Here is a 12,439-nt window from a genome sequence, read left to right as displayed (position 1 = left end):
ACAAGGCTCCAGCCTGTCTCTCTCAACCACCCAGGTTAGGAGGGAAATGAGGAGGATTAAACCAAGTTGGCATCAGGTCCTGCGCAGACCAACTGTGTTGGGTGATGTAGAATATCTCTAACCTGATCCTGAGGCTGGGGAGAGTCCCACAGTTCAGGAAAATCTTCTGTGTTGTACCAGTGCCAAAGACTTCACACCCCAAGGACCTCAACAGCTACAGGCCGGTGGCTCTGACATCCCACCTAATGAAGACCCTGGAGCCTCTGGTCCTGGCTCAGTTTCAGCACCTGGTAAGCTCATCACTGGACCCACTTCAGCGGATGATACTGTCATTCACCTCCTCACCCACCGGTTTGTATATTTGTGCATTTTATATATTTTTTTCCTGTTAATACTCTTCATATGTATATAGTGCTGCAGAACTTTCATCCCTGTTGGACAACATCTGCCACCCCATACAGGAGACGATGACAGTACTGAGCAGCTCCTTCGGTGGCTGCAACACCCACAGTGTGGGACGGAGAGATTTAACAGGTCTTTCCTCCCCACTGCTGTCAGACTCCACAACAAAGACTTCACCTGATAAAAAACACACATCCACACATGTGCAATAGCAATAACATTAAGTGCATTACTCTTTTATGGCATTGTTGTATTATACTCAGTTGTATATAACATTTGTATTCCATGTTATTCTAGTGTATATAGTATTTTATTTACCTCTATTGTGTACAGTATCTTATCCTAAACCAAGTGTAATAATGAAGACACAGGACATTAACACTGTTAAAGAAAAAAAAACTTTATTAGGCTTCATTTTAATGTGTGTGTGTGTGTGTGTGTGTGTGTGTGTGTGTGTGTGTGTGTGTGTGTGTGTTGTGTGTGTAATTATATGCATTTCTTGAAATGGAGCAGGAGCAAGACCACCACAAAGAATAAAGTGATTGCAGCAGCAGTGATGAGAAGCATACAACAGGTCCACGAATCAATTAATCTCCAACATGTGCACCTAAAAGTAAGTTTATGATAAGAAAGTTCACATCGATTACTCAAATAAATTTTATATATTATGGAAAAAATTGGTGGATTAAGAAGAGACAAACTGCACGTGCCTGCAGGGTTCTCTTGTAGGATACTCATCTTGTGGGCTCTGAAGTTGACACAAGGTTGAGTGATTGTGAGCAACACTTTGCAGCCGTATTTCCACTGCATGAAGGGCACATGACATTTTAGTTCAGACCACTGAATCTGAGAAATCCAACAGGTGTAGATCTAACACACTGGGACATACCTGACATTCTCAAAGTCGGATTACGAAGGAACAAAAGACACTACGTTTCATAAGATAACCTGCATACAGAGGAAATATACATTAGTATCTTGGAAGGATTAGTAATTGTTATTCGAGATCTATGAAGTAAAGTGGAAAAATTGGAAGAATTATTGGTTTGTGTTCTAAAATTGGAAGCTTTAGGAACTTTGATTTTTTTTAAAAACAACAACAACAACAAAAAAAAAAACAGAACAATTAGTCATTTGAATAGGAACAAAATCACACTTCTCAGGACTTCTGCTCACATCAATGTTGATTAGCAAATTGCAATTTTGTAAACTGTAATTTTAATCTGGAATTACACTTTGTCAAAGAAATCAATGAAATATATTTATAAAGTGTTGCTTTAATATATAGTTAGAAATTGGATTTTTAATCTAAAATCCTACAAGTAATGCACAGGGATATCAGTACAAGAAGAACATCAGCACAATGTTGGAAGCATTAGTGATTTATATTCTGGAAGGACAAAAGATTAATATCATAAAATATGAGAGTATTAGTGATTTTGATTGAACTTAACTTGAAGCAAATCTCTTCCAGTCTGCTGTATTCTTACCACACTCTGACATCACTGCCCCTCCCACCCCAACTCATGACTACACAGACCTTTCAGCCAATCACATTATTAATTCTGCCTATATTAGCAGGTACTAGTACTGGGAATTGAAGATGATTCGCTAGGAGTCTTTTCTGTAATTATAATAAATAACATTCAGTGAATCTGTTTTGTGAATCTTATTCAATGGTCTGTGTTTGTATAGCGCTTTACTTAGTCCCTGGGGTGCACTGACAGAGGTGAAGCTGCCAGACCCTGGTGCCACCAGGCCCTCTGACCACCAGTAGTCCCACCCCAGGACACAATGACTGAGACAGTCTGAGCCGGGGCTCGAACCGGCAACCTTCCGATTACAAGATGAGCTGCCAATTCTTGAGCCATGATCGCTGCACTATAACTTTAATCTGGAATTACACCGTTTCAAAGTAATGAATAAACTTGAATAAACTACCATGAGTGTGGACTTTTCCCATCCAATGCAGTTCAGATGTTTGGTGCACATAGCATGGCATGTTTCCAAAGACGCACTGCATACAGAGGACATCAGCACAATGTTGGAAGCATTAGTGATGTATATTACATAACTGGAATGTCCAGGGACAGGGATGAAAATTATGGAAGTTTAGCTATTTGTATTGTATCATTGGAAGGACTAAGGATTAGGATCATAACAAAAGGAAAGAATTAGTGGTTAGGATTGCACTTACCTTGAAACAAATCTTTGCCAGTCTGCTGTACTCTCATCACAGTCTGACGTTATTGCTCCTCCCCCCAAAGTTCATGATGAGTCAGATCCTTCAGCCAATCAGACGATTTAATTTACCAACATAGTTGATGGTACCAGTACTTGGAATGTAAGACGACTCGTTTGGAATCTTTTCTGCAATTAAAAATAAACTAAATATAATTAAATTAATATCTTAAAAGCTTTTGGGAATCTTATTAGTGCAATGTTTAACTCTTTTGAAATCACAGCTTGTTAAAATGATCTTTGATTCTCCAAATTCTTGCTGGTAGATACTCCAATAAAATAACTTCAAACAGACGGGTTTATGAACTCATTGGCAGCAGTACACTAACTACATGTAAATAAAAATTAACAACCGCGTGAACGTAACAGCTTAATATAATTTGTAGATAACAATTTGTAGTTAGATTAATTTCTTATCTGGCTATTGGACATACAAAGTTATGTTGCAATGTAGGAAAAAATTATAAGAACAACAGAATAGTTGGTCCTGATGACAGAGATAAACCAGGGTGAAAGGCATCGCCATCTGATCAGTGTGATGTGGAGATTAGGAGAAAGTAGGTCCAGATTAGGGAAAACTAGGTGGAAAGAACCACACTAAGTGTGACAGCAAAACAATGACATTTAAAATAGAAATAGAAAAGACAATACTACAAAGGAAATAGTATTATGAATACAACACTTTGTATCTGTGATATGTAGACAGAATCCCAGCCGGTCACAGCATATGGCAGCCCCTCCTGGTAGTGCTGGAGATTTCTTCCTGTCAAAAGGGAGGTTTTCCTTGCCGCTGTCGCCATAGCTTTTGATCTTTTGTGTGTGTGTGTGTGTGTGTGTGTGTGTGTGTGTGTGTGTGCGCGTGTGTGTGCGTGTGCGTGGGTGTGGTGGTCATGTTTGTATGTCTTGCCTAGCATTTATTTTTCTTTCCAATAATTAGAACTCCTCCGCTGCAAAGACAAATTTATGGTGGCGATCAGAGATGGGTAGGTTACTGTAATCTGATTACTTTTTTCAAGTAACGAGTAAAGTAAGGGATTACTATTGCAAAAATGGTAATTAGATTACCGTTACTTTCCTGTAGTAACACTGTGTTACTGCGTTACTAAAACCGTGATTTTTTGCGAGAATGTCTCACGACAGTGACGTAAGCGAGTGTGCCGTTAGTGACAACAGCTGTGTGCAGATCAACAATGGATCACATATCGATTGTGGGAGAGAGTATGAGCGTGCAGCGTTTAAAGCGTGGAAGTACTGACCTTACTTTGAGTTTGATTCCATAAAAAGTGACAAAAACATTAGTGTCCATCGTGCGTGGGAAGAAAACTTCTTTTTACAGCGAAAAAAAACCGCACACCTGCACCAGGGTAAACCTCCACCTACTGCAGTCCTGCTTTATAGGTGAAAATAGAGCAACAGGACTGCTGAGTCTTTGACTTTATTTATTTTCTGCTACTCCTCCAAAGTTTGCTGTTATACAACAACCGTTCAGCGAATAAGAACACTGAATTCTGCTGTCTTTTATAGGATACTGGACCTTGGAAAATAGGAATACCCATTAGGAATTTTATGTGTAACTAATACAACTAACTTAATAACAAGATTTGCACAGCTACCATTAGGAATCATTTTATTTGAAATTATACCTTGTAAAAGAAATCAATAAACTTTGACTCTGTAATATTAAATAAAATGTTGCACAAATGCCCATTTTTTTTCTTTTTAACTAATCTCACATAACTTTATTAATCCCAAAAAGGGCCATTTTTGTCTGCTCATTCACACAACCTATAAAAATTAATGATCATAAATATGAATCCAAACGACCCCTGTCAGCATTTAGTAGTCTAACAGCTAAAGATTAGTACAAATATATTACATTGCATTTTTTGCTTAGTCTTGGGAACAACAATGAGCATCACATTTGGAGATGCTCATTGCTCACTGTAGTTTTCTTTTCTTGTCTGCAGTTTGAACCACCATAAATCTTGATGTTAGACAACCTTTGACATTTATTACTTATTTATTTATTATTTATTTATTTAGGACAGTGCATGTTAATGAACATAAATGTAAAAAAAAATTACATGAATGTAAACATACCAGATTATAGCCAAGGGCTAATTTCCATCTGTTGTCCTTAAGCATAAAAAAAATAGACATAATAATTCATAAAAATTCATCATTCATTCATAATAAAAACTCCATCACCAAACTTACACATACACACCATTCTGTTCCCAAAAAAAAAACATTAAAACTATACAACTCATACATGATCACACACTTGATTTGTCCATAACCAGTACATCCCGCATTAACCCAGTGTGAGAATGAAGACTACGTATTTTGACATTGAACAACAACACTTTTATTGTCTTTTGCTCAGTGGTTTGTGGATGAACTCATGAAAAGTTGTTGTTGTAATAAAGCAGTAGCAAAATGATCACGTAGAGTCCAACGATCGCAAAAACAGCAATGAGGATTATCCACATGAACAGTTTGTCCAAATGTCCACATCTGCACCTGAAAGTTATCAGTTTATACAAAAAAAATGTAAACATCATTGGATTTATTATAATGTGTAAAATATAAGGGTATAAGAGAAATTGCTCTTGCCTGCAAGATTCTGCTACAGGATGTTCAGCCTGGTGGCTCTGGATTTGACCAAAGGGTGCTATATTGGGAGCAACGCATTGCATCTGCATTTCCACTGCAGGAATTACAAATGACATTTCAGGAGCATCAGTTGAGACCACTCAATCTGAGAAATCAAAGAGATGTAGATCTAACACACTAGCACATACCTGACATTCTCACAGGAGGAATAAGAAGGAACAAAAGATCCAATTTCAAAAGATAAGCTGCACACAGAGGAAATATGAATTAGTATTTTGGAAGTATTAGTAATTTCTATTCAATAAGTGGAAGATCTGTGAATTAGAGTGATAACTGGAATTGAAAGAATTATTATTGATTTGTATTCTAAAATTGGAACCTTTAGGGATGAGGATTTAAAAAAAAAATAGAATTAGTTATTTGGATAGAAGGAATTGTGATTAGACTTACCGTTTACCAAATCACACCTCTCGGGACTTCTGGTGACATCACTCTGACATCACTCTTGATTAGCAAATCAGACAATCCATTTCTACAACACATTGCAGGACAGTGTAACTTGGAATGAGGGATGACTTCTTAGGAATTTTGTGTAATTAATTCAACAAACCTAATGAATTGCATTTGGTTACCATCCTTTAGGAATCTTGTTAGTGTACTATAACTTTAATCTGGAATTACAAAGAAAAGAATAAAACAAATGTTTTGAATAAAGGATTTTTTGAATCTACAGTTAAAATGGGACTTTTTATCTATAGTGCTTCAGATAGTCAGTAGGTATACAATATTATTATATAAGTATTACATTACAATGCTGCTTCTTACATTCAGCTGCAAATCTTTGCATTATATTCTTTTTGAATACCATGACTGTGGACTTTTCCCATCCTCCATCAGTGTGAGAAAGAAAACACAGGATTTTGCAGTTGAACAACAAGAACTTTAGTGAACTTTATCTGAACATTGTTGTATATGAACATATGTGTGCAGGTGCATGCATGCTCATGTGTGTGTAGCTATGTTTGTGTGTCTTTATTGGCAGTCATTTTCCTTTCCCATCAGCTCAGAGATTCTTAGTATTTGTTGCAGTAACTCATTTCATCTGATATTTCATTTCTTGTTGGCTGTGTTACTCTGTTAACTTACATTCACTGGCACACCATCATTGCTGGACTGAGGCTCTTTAATGGCTTCAGAAATCTCCAGCGTCCTAGTTTCATCTTTTTCCACCAGTGGTGGTTTGTTGCTTTTCACAGGGTCCTCAGGAATTGGAGTACTCGCTCTTCTATCCATTTTCCTCTTCTTGTGAGGAGCCCACTTGACTAAGGACTTGCAATACTGTGTTGAAAGAGAAATTCTTTTTAAAAATACATGAAATATAAACAAAAACATTAAATGTAGTTCAGATGTTTGGTGCATGTTTACAATTAGGATCATAACAAAATGAAAGAATTAGTGGTTAGGATTGCACTTACCTTGAAAAAAAATCTGCTCTCTGCTGTACTCTCACCACACTTTGATGTTATTGCTCCTCCCCCCAAAGTTCACGACAAATCAGATTCTTCATCCAATTTACACGATCTAATTTACCAACACAGTTGATGGTACCAGTACTTGGAACGGAAGACGACTCGTTTGGAAACTTTTCTGCAATTAAAAATAAACTAAATATAATTAAATTAATATCTTAACAGCTTTTAGGAATTGTGTTATTGCAATGTTTAACTCTTTTGAAATCACAGCTTGTTAAAATGATCTTTGATTCTCTTTTTTTTTTTCTTTTTTTTTTTTTTGCCTGTCCCGTTTGGCTCTTTTGCCATCAGAATTATTGTCTAAAGGCAAAGAAAGATGTCCAACGGATTTACTTTACCAAATTGACCATCCCAGCCTTGTCATAATGGTCCATTTGATTCACCTTTTATTGTTTATTTTATTTTCATTTGCTGAATACGGGACAGACTTGACTGGGGGAAAGAAGGGAAGAAAGAAAGAGGGAAAGAGAAACAGCTGAGAAGAGGGACGGGGGAGAAGGGCAAAAAAACAAAAACCAACAGAATGGGCAGAAAAAAAAAAGAAATGCATCTATCGATCACCTGGATCACCTGTTGAGAAAGAAAAAGGAAAACAAGCAGAAGAGAACAAGAGTAATAGAATAAACAACATCACAATGATATATGGGAATATGACAGTAAATACTAAATATTAAACATTATTGTGCAGCACATAAGATCAACAGAACACAGTGTGCTTTGAGGTAGGAGCCAAAAAGGGTGTAGTTTGTGTGTGTGAGCACCCGTGTGTACACCTGTGAGCATGGATGCGCTTGTTTTTTTAAAAGGTTCCTTCATGTAATGATCTGCTAGAGGGTGTGGGGGGGCCACAGCCCCGTCCTTCAGGGCATGAAACAGGTATGGAGGAGATCAAAACTCCAGACATCCAGAGGCCCCCAGAACACAAGAGACCAAGGAAGACCAACAGAGGGGCAGCCGCGCCACTGTCCCAGAAAGAGCTGAGGAGAGTCCCAGATGAGGCGTCACTCAGCAGCCGCGGAGCAGAAGCCAGGGGGAGTTGCAGTGACGCGCCCGTGAGCTCCGCCGGCAGCCAGCTGTGGCTGAGTGACCGAGCCCCAGGCCGAGAGGCCGGGGGCACCCCGCCTCCGAAGTGGCCCGAGCGAGCCCCAGGCTCCAGGCCCCGATAAGCGGCCACCAAGGAGTGAGCCGGTGTGTACCTGGACGCCCATCCCCAGACACAAAGAACCACCAACGCACCGATGTCTGAGGGAGTCCGCCACTGGCAGGGGAAATGGTGGTGGGGGGAGATAGGCCTCCAAACCTTGGAGGGCCTGAGATGTCCCCAGAGAGGTGCCGTCTGATACCCAACCTGACATATAGACACAGACATACAGGCACACACAGATACAAACATCCATTCCCACCCTCATGCTCTCATATGCACTTACTCCACACTCAACCAACGTGGAGACAGACATAAAGAGACGCTGTACACACAATCACACTCCCCAAGCGTACTCTACGAACCGGGTCTAGGTACCCTTGCCCCTGGAGGGGGGAACTGCACCCATGATCTTTGATTCTCAAAATTCTTGCTGGTAGATACTCCAATAAAATACCTTCAAACAGACGTGGTTATGAACTCATTGGCAGCAGTACACTAACTACATGTAAATAAAAATTAACAACCGTGTGAACGTAACAGCTTAATATAATTTGTAGATAACAATTTATAGTTAGATTAATTTCTTATCTGGCTATTGGACATACAAATTTATGTTGCAATGTAGAAAAAAATTATAAAAACAACAGAATAGTTGGTGCTGATGTCAGAGATAAACCAGGGTGAAAGGCATCGCCATCTGATCAGTGTGATGTTGTGATTAGCAGAAAGTAGGTGGAGGTTAGGGGAAACTAGGTGGAAAGAACCACACTAAGTGTGACAGGAAAACAATGACATTTAAAATAGAAATAGAAAAGAAAATACTACAAAGGAAATAGTATTATGAATACAACACTTTGAATCTCTTGGCTTTTGACGGAGGTCGTTGCAATTTCTCCTTCTCCCTTATCTTTCCTGTTTGGCTTCTCATATCTTTTGTATGGTCTGTCTTATTCTTTAATAATGAGAGAGTCTACCAGACTTGTTCTCTATAAACCTACAGAAGAATTATGGATTTGATCAACTGCTCCCTTAACAAGACTGACAAACTCCTGGTTTGAGCTGGCTCGGACCTGGCTTAAAGAAAAACAAGAAGCGGCTACAGCTGTTCAAAATCCCACAAGGCTGGCCGACATGATAGACGATGGGCAGGGCTGTGAGTACTCAGACTGTGGTTTTTTTGACACAACATGGATAAGATGTTGGAAAAGCTCATGGCTCTGCTACATGGTTAAGATTTTGGAGAAGAACAACAGGAATTTAGAGACCTGGTCACCAGTGACGGACATTAGACCTACTGTAAATTGGAAGCAGTTTTTTCGCACTAACCAAAACAACTACCATCTTCACCTCATGCGGCCCCCTTGGCACCGACTGGATGCTTGAGGCAAAAGCTGACGGGAATAACAATTCTCCTTTGATAAAAAGACCATTTATTGTATCTCTCTCCTCATTCAAGACCACGCGCGTCGACCGAAGATTGTTGACTTTTACCTAACAAAGTGAAGGGACACTTTCACTCGGCAGGACACAGTCACATTCACACTGACACAGATCCCCCCCCATCCCCCACCCCCGCCAAACACCTTCGAAGCTTATGTCTTCTATGTTGCAAGATGTGATGATTCATGTACTGAGGTGTTTCTTTCTGTTCTCAAACTGATCTCCCTGTGTGAGCTCAGTCTTGGGGGAGTTCTTTTTTCTCCTCGTCTTTCCTCGTGTTGTGGATTTTCCATTGTTATGCCTCTCTGAACTGTCTTCCCATGTGATGTTTGTGTAATATATGTATGTTCGGAAGGGTAAGCTGGCGCTGGCAAAAGGTCGGCACCCTTAAACCAATTTCCTTCGGGGTCAACCTTTGGTATCAGTAAGGTTTTATTAAATTGAATTGATATGCAGACAGATTCCCAGCCGGTCACAGCACATGGCAGCCCCTCTGTGAGCCTGGTAGTGGTAGAGGTTTCTTCCTGTTAAAAGGAAGGTTTTCGTTGCGATTGTCACCTTAGAATTTACTCACAAGGGCCATAGTAATTTTTTTTCTGTTTTCTTGATATTATTGTAAGGGTCGTTACCTTTCCAAGCAGCTCGAAGAAACTGTTGGTGGAATTTGGCACTATATGGCACTAAGCAAAACTGAATTGAGTTCACATCTGACAATAAATAATCAATCACCAACCAATTAGATATATATTTCTGACTAATCTTGACCTCTTAACTGTTTGTGTGTGTGTGTGTGTGTGTGTGTGTGTGTGTGTGTGTGTGTGTGTGTGTGTGACAGACAGAGAGAGAGAGAGAGAGAGAGAGAGAGAGAGAGAGAGAGAGAGAGAGCCACTTGCTGTGGATTTAAGAACCAAACACTCAAACAAACCAAAGAGAATGTCAGACGCAGAAGGAGATTGTATTATTTGTGGCAACCGATGATGTCTTGGTCTCCACTTGTAGGCTGCATCTTGAAGGCATGTGTGTGGACGAGGAGATGACAGGAAACACAGAGCGTCAGCAGCAGCCATCTAAGCTTCACAGGGCACACACGGCACCACACAGACAAATCACTTTCCTGAGGCCCAGCCCAAAGCCAGCCGCCCGCTGCCTCCTCATCTCCTCCTCCTCCTGGGACCTTTAGGGAGCACTCAGCACCCGCAGGTAAACCATGCACTGTCACAAAATCTCCCGGCATCACAGGCCCTCTCCTGACACTGAAACCTCTCCTCATTTCTGTTATTTTTCCCTTATCTGTGACCCGCTCAGTGTGTGTGTGTGTATGTTTGTGTGTGTCTGTGTGTGACAGAGAAAGAGAGAGAGAGAGAGAGCCACTTGCTGTGCATTTAAAAATCAGAGACTCAAACACACCACAGAGAGTGACAGACGCACAATGCAATTCTCTTGTGGCTTTTGCCCCCATTTTATTTGTTTTTTTTTTTTATTTGAAATATATATTTTTGAAGTATTTTACACATCTCCTCCTTTCCTTATACCTTTTTATGGATTTCTCTTTTTTTGAACACTTTGGTTGGAAGGTAACTTCTTCATGGAACACACATGCTGTAGTACAGCACTTTTTTCACCTGAAATGAAATATAACTTAAATCACACTTCTGTCAAGTGGCATCGAACCTATAACATAACGTGTAGCATGATCTGGTTGGAATGTAACTTATAAGTGAAGTCACATCTGGAATCAGAACACAATGAATGTTTACTTATAAATTTCTGAACAAAATTTCCCTCCTCTTCTGGACGTATGCCTGGTATGATCGAGCAGCCATAGCAGCGGCCTTACATTGTTGGACATAACTGCGGTACCCGTCAAGAACTGGGACTGCAGAGTCCGGGTTGACAAACCCTGTCTCCTCTGGAGTCCAATCCCTCCTCACGTTGGCTGGCATGTACACAGCTCTTGTGACCACAGACTCTGGTACTTCGTCCTCTAGCAATAGAGGAGCTTTCAGTTCCTCCATATCCAGCTGGACTGTTGGACGCATTTTCTGGTCTGGAAGGAATGGACGGTGCAACATCCTGTAGGGGATGTCATAGTGGAGCTTGTAAAATGTAAATCCAGATGTTCTTTCGCATAGAGAAGTTGACAGGATCTTGTATTTCTGCAGCTCGGATTGGCTGATATTCTTCTCGATGAGCAGGTCCTTTATATTCTCAAATGACACATAATCACCATTCATCAACATTCCGATTGAACTGGCCAGAATCAAGATGTTCTTCTGGGTCTGTACAGGGACAGTTCCTGGGATCCTTTTCAAAACGTCAGCCAACCACGGCATGCCATGTTCCTGGTATCTTTCCAACTTGCGGCCATAACACATCGAACGGCGCTCCATTTCCATTGCAATGTCTCCAACCATGGCTGACGCCCGTGCTTCCATTGAAGGCTCGTGGTGATCATTGTGTACTTCAATGAAGTGCTGAAAGTTCCATGAGGCCTTGGTCGTGCCTCTGATATCACGATATTTGATTTCGGGGAACCACCTAAGCTTCAGCTGCAGGAAACCAGCCATCAGGCATTCGTACACATCTTTCCCTGCCTCTTGAATGAGGATCCTGGCCCTGGAGAATGTAAAGGGAGTTGGAAATGTGTCCTTGGTTGCAAGGTTGCCTACTAATGTTGACAGGTTAACGTGTCCCTTGAGAATGTCAGGGCACTTATCTCCCTGGAGCGCAGAGATGGGGATCTCTTCGTTTCTCCCGAAAAGATCCTGGAGGAGAAGGACTACAAGTGAAGGGCCAACTACAGAAGGCTCAGCCTCCATGTTACATGTAAGAGAGAACAGCCTGTGGATTCGATGGGTCTGGAGAGCATCCTTTGTCCAGTGTAACACAGGTGGAGGTGTGTCCTCACTTGTTGGCACTGTGGCAGAGCCAAGCGCCATGAACCCCCTGATATGAGTGGCACTGAACTCATGACGTGAACTAGTGCCCATTGCTGAGGAGTAGACATTGTCCACATTGGACAAAGGGTGGCCGTAAAAAGCTTCTTCCAGCGCGAGCTCGAGCT

At 40.7% G+C, this 12,439-nt stretch overlaps 1 long non-coding RNA gene across 1 annotated transcript; it reads right to left on the bottom strand.

Annotated features, from left to right (window-relative positions):
- Positions 1–1,151: 1,151 nt before the first annotated feature.
- LOC309701756 lies at positions 1,152–2,378 on the bottom strand. Its single transcript, XR_014275237.1, has 3 exons — positions 2,344–2,378; positions 1,292–1,350; positions 1,152–1,206 (listed from the first exon to the last, which is right to left on the bottom strand). It is a non-coding gene; the product is annotated as an uncharacterized lncRNA (long non-coding RNA).
- Between the last annotated feature and the right edge of the window lie 10,061 nt (positions 2,379–12,439).

The sequence above is a fragment of the Aulonocara stuartgranti genome (genome assembly GCF_965226115.1).
Source record: "Aulonocara stuartgranti genome assembly, chromosome: 3".
NCBI classification, from domain to species: domain Eukaryota; kingdom Metazoa; phylum Chordata; class Actinopteri; order Cichliformes; family Cichlidae; genus Aulonocara; species Aulonocara stuartgranti.
This window is presented reverse-complemented; position numbering and strand designations above follow the sequence as displayed.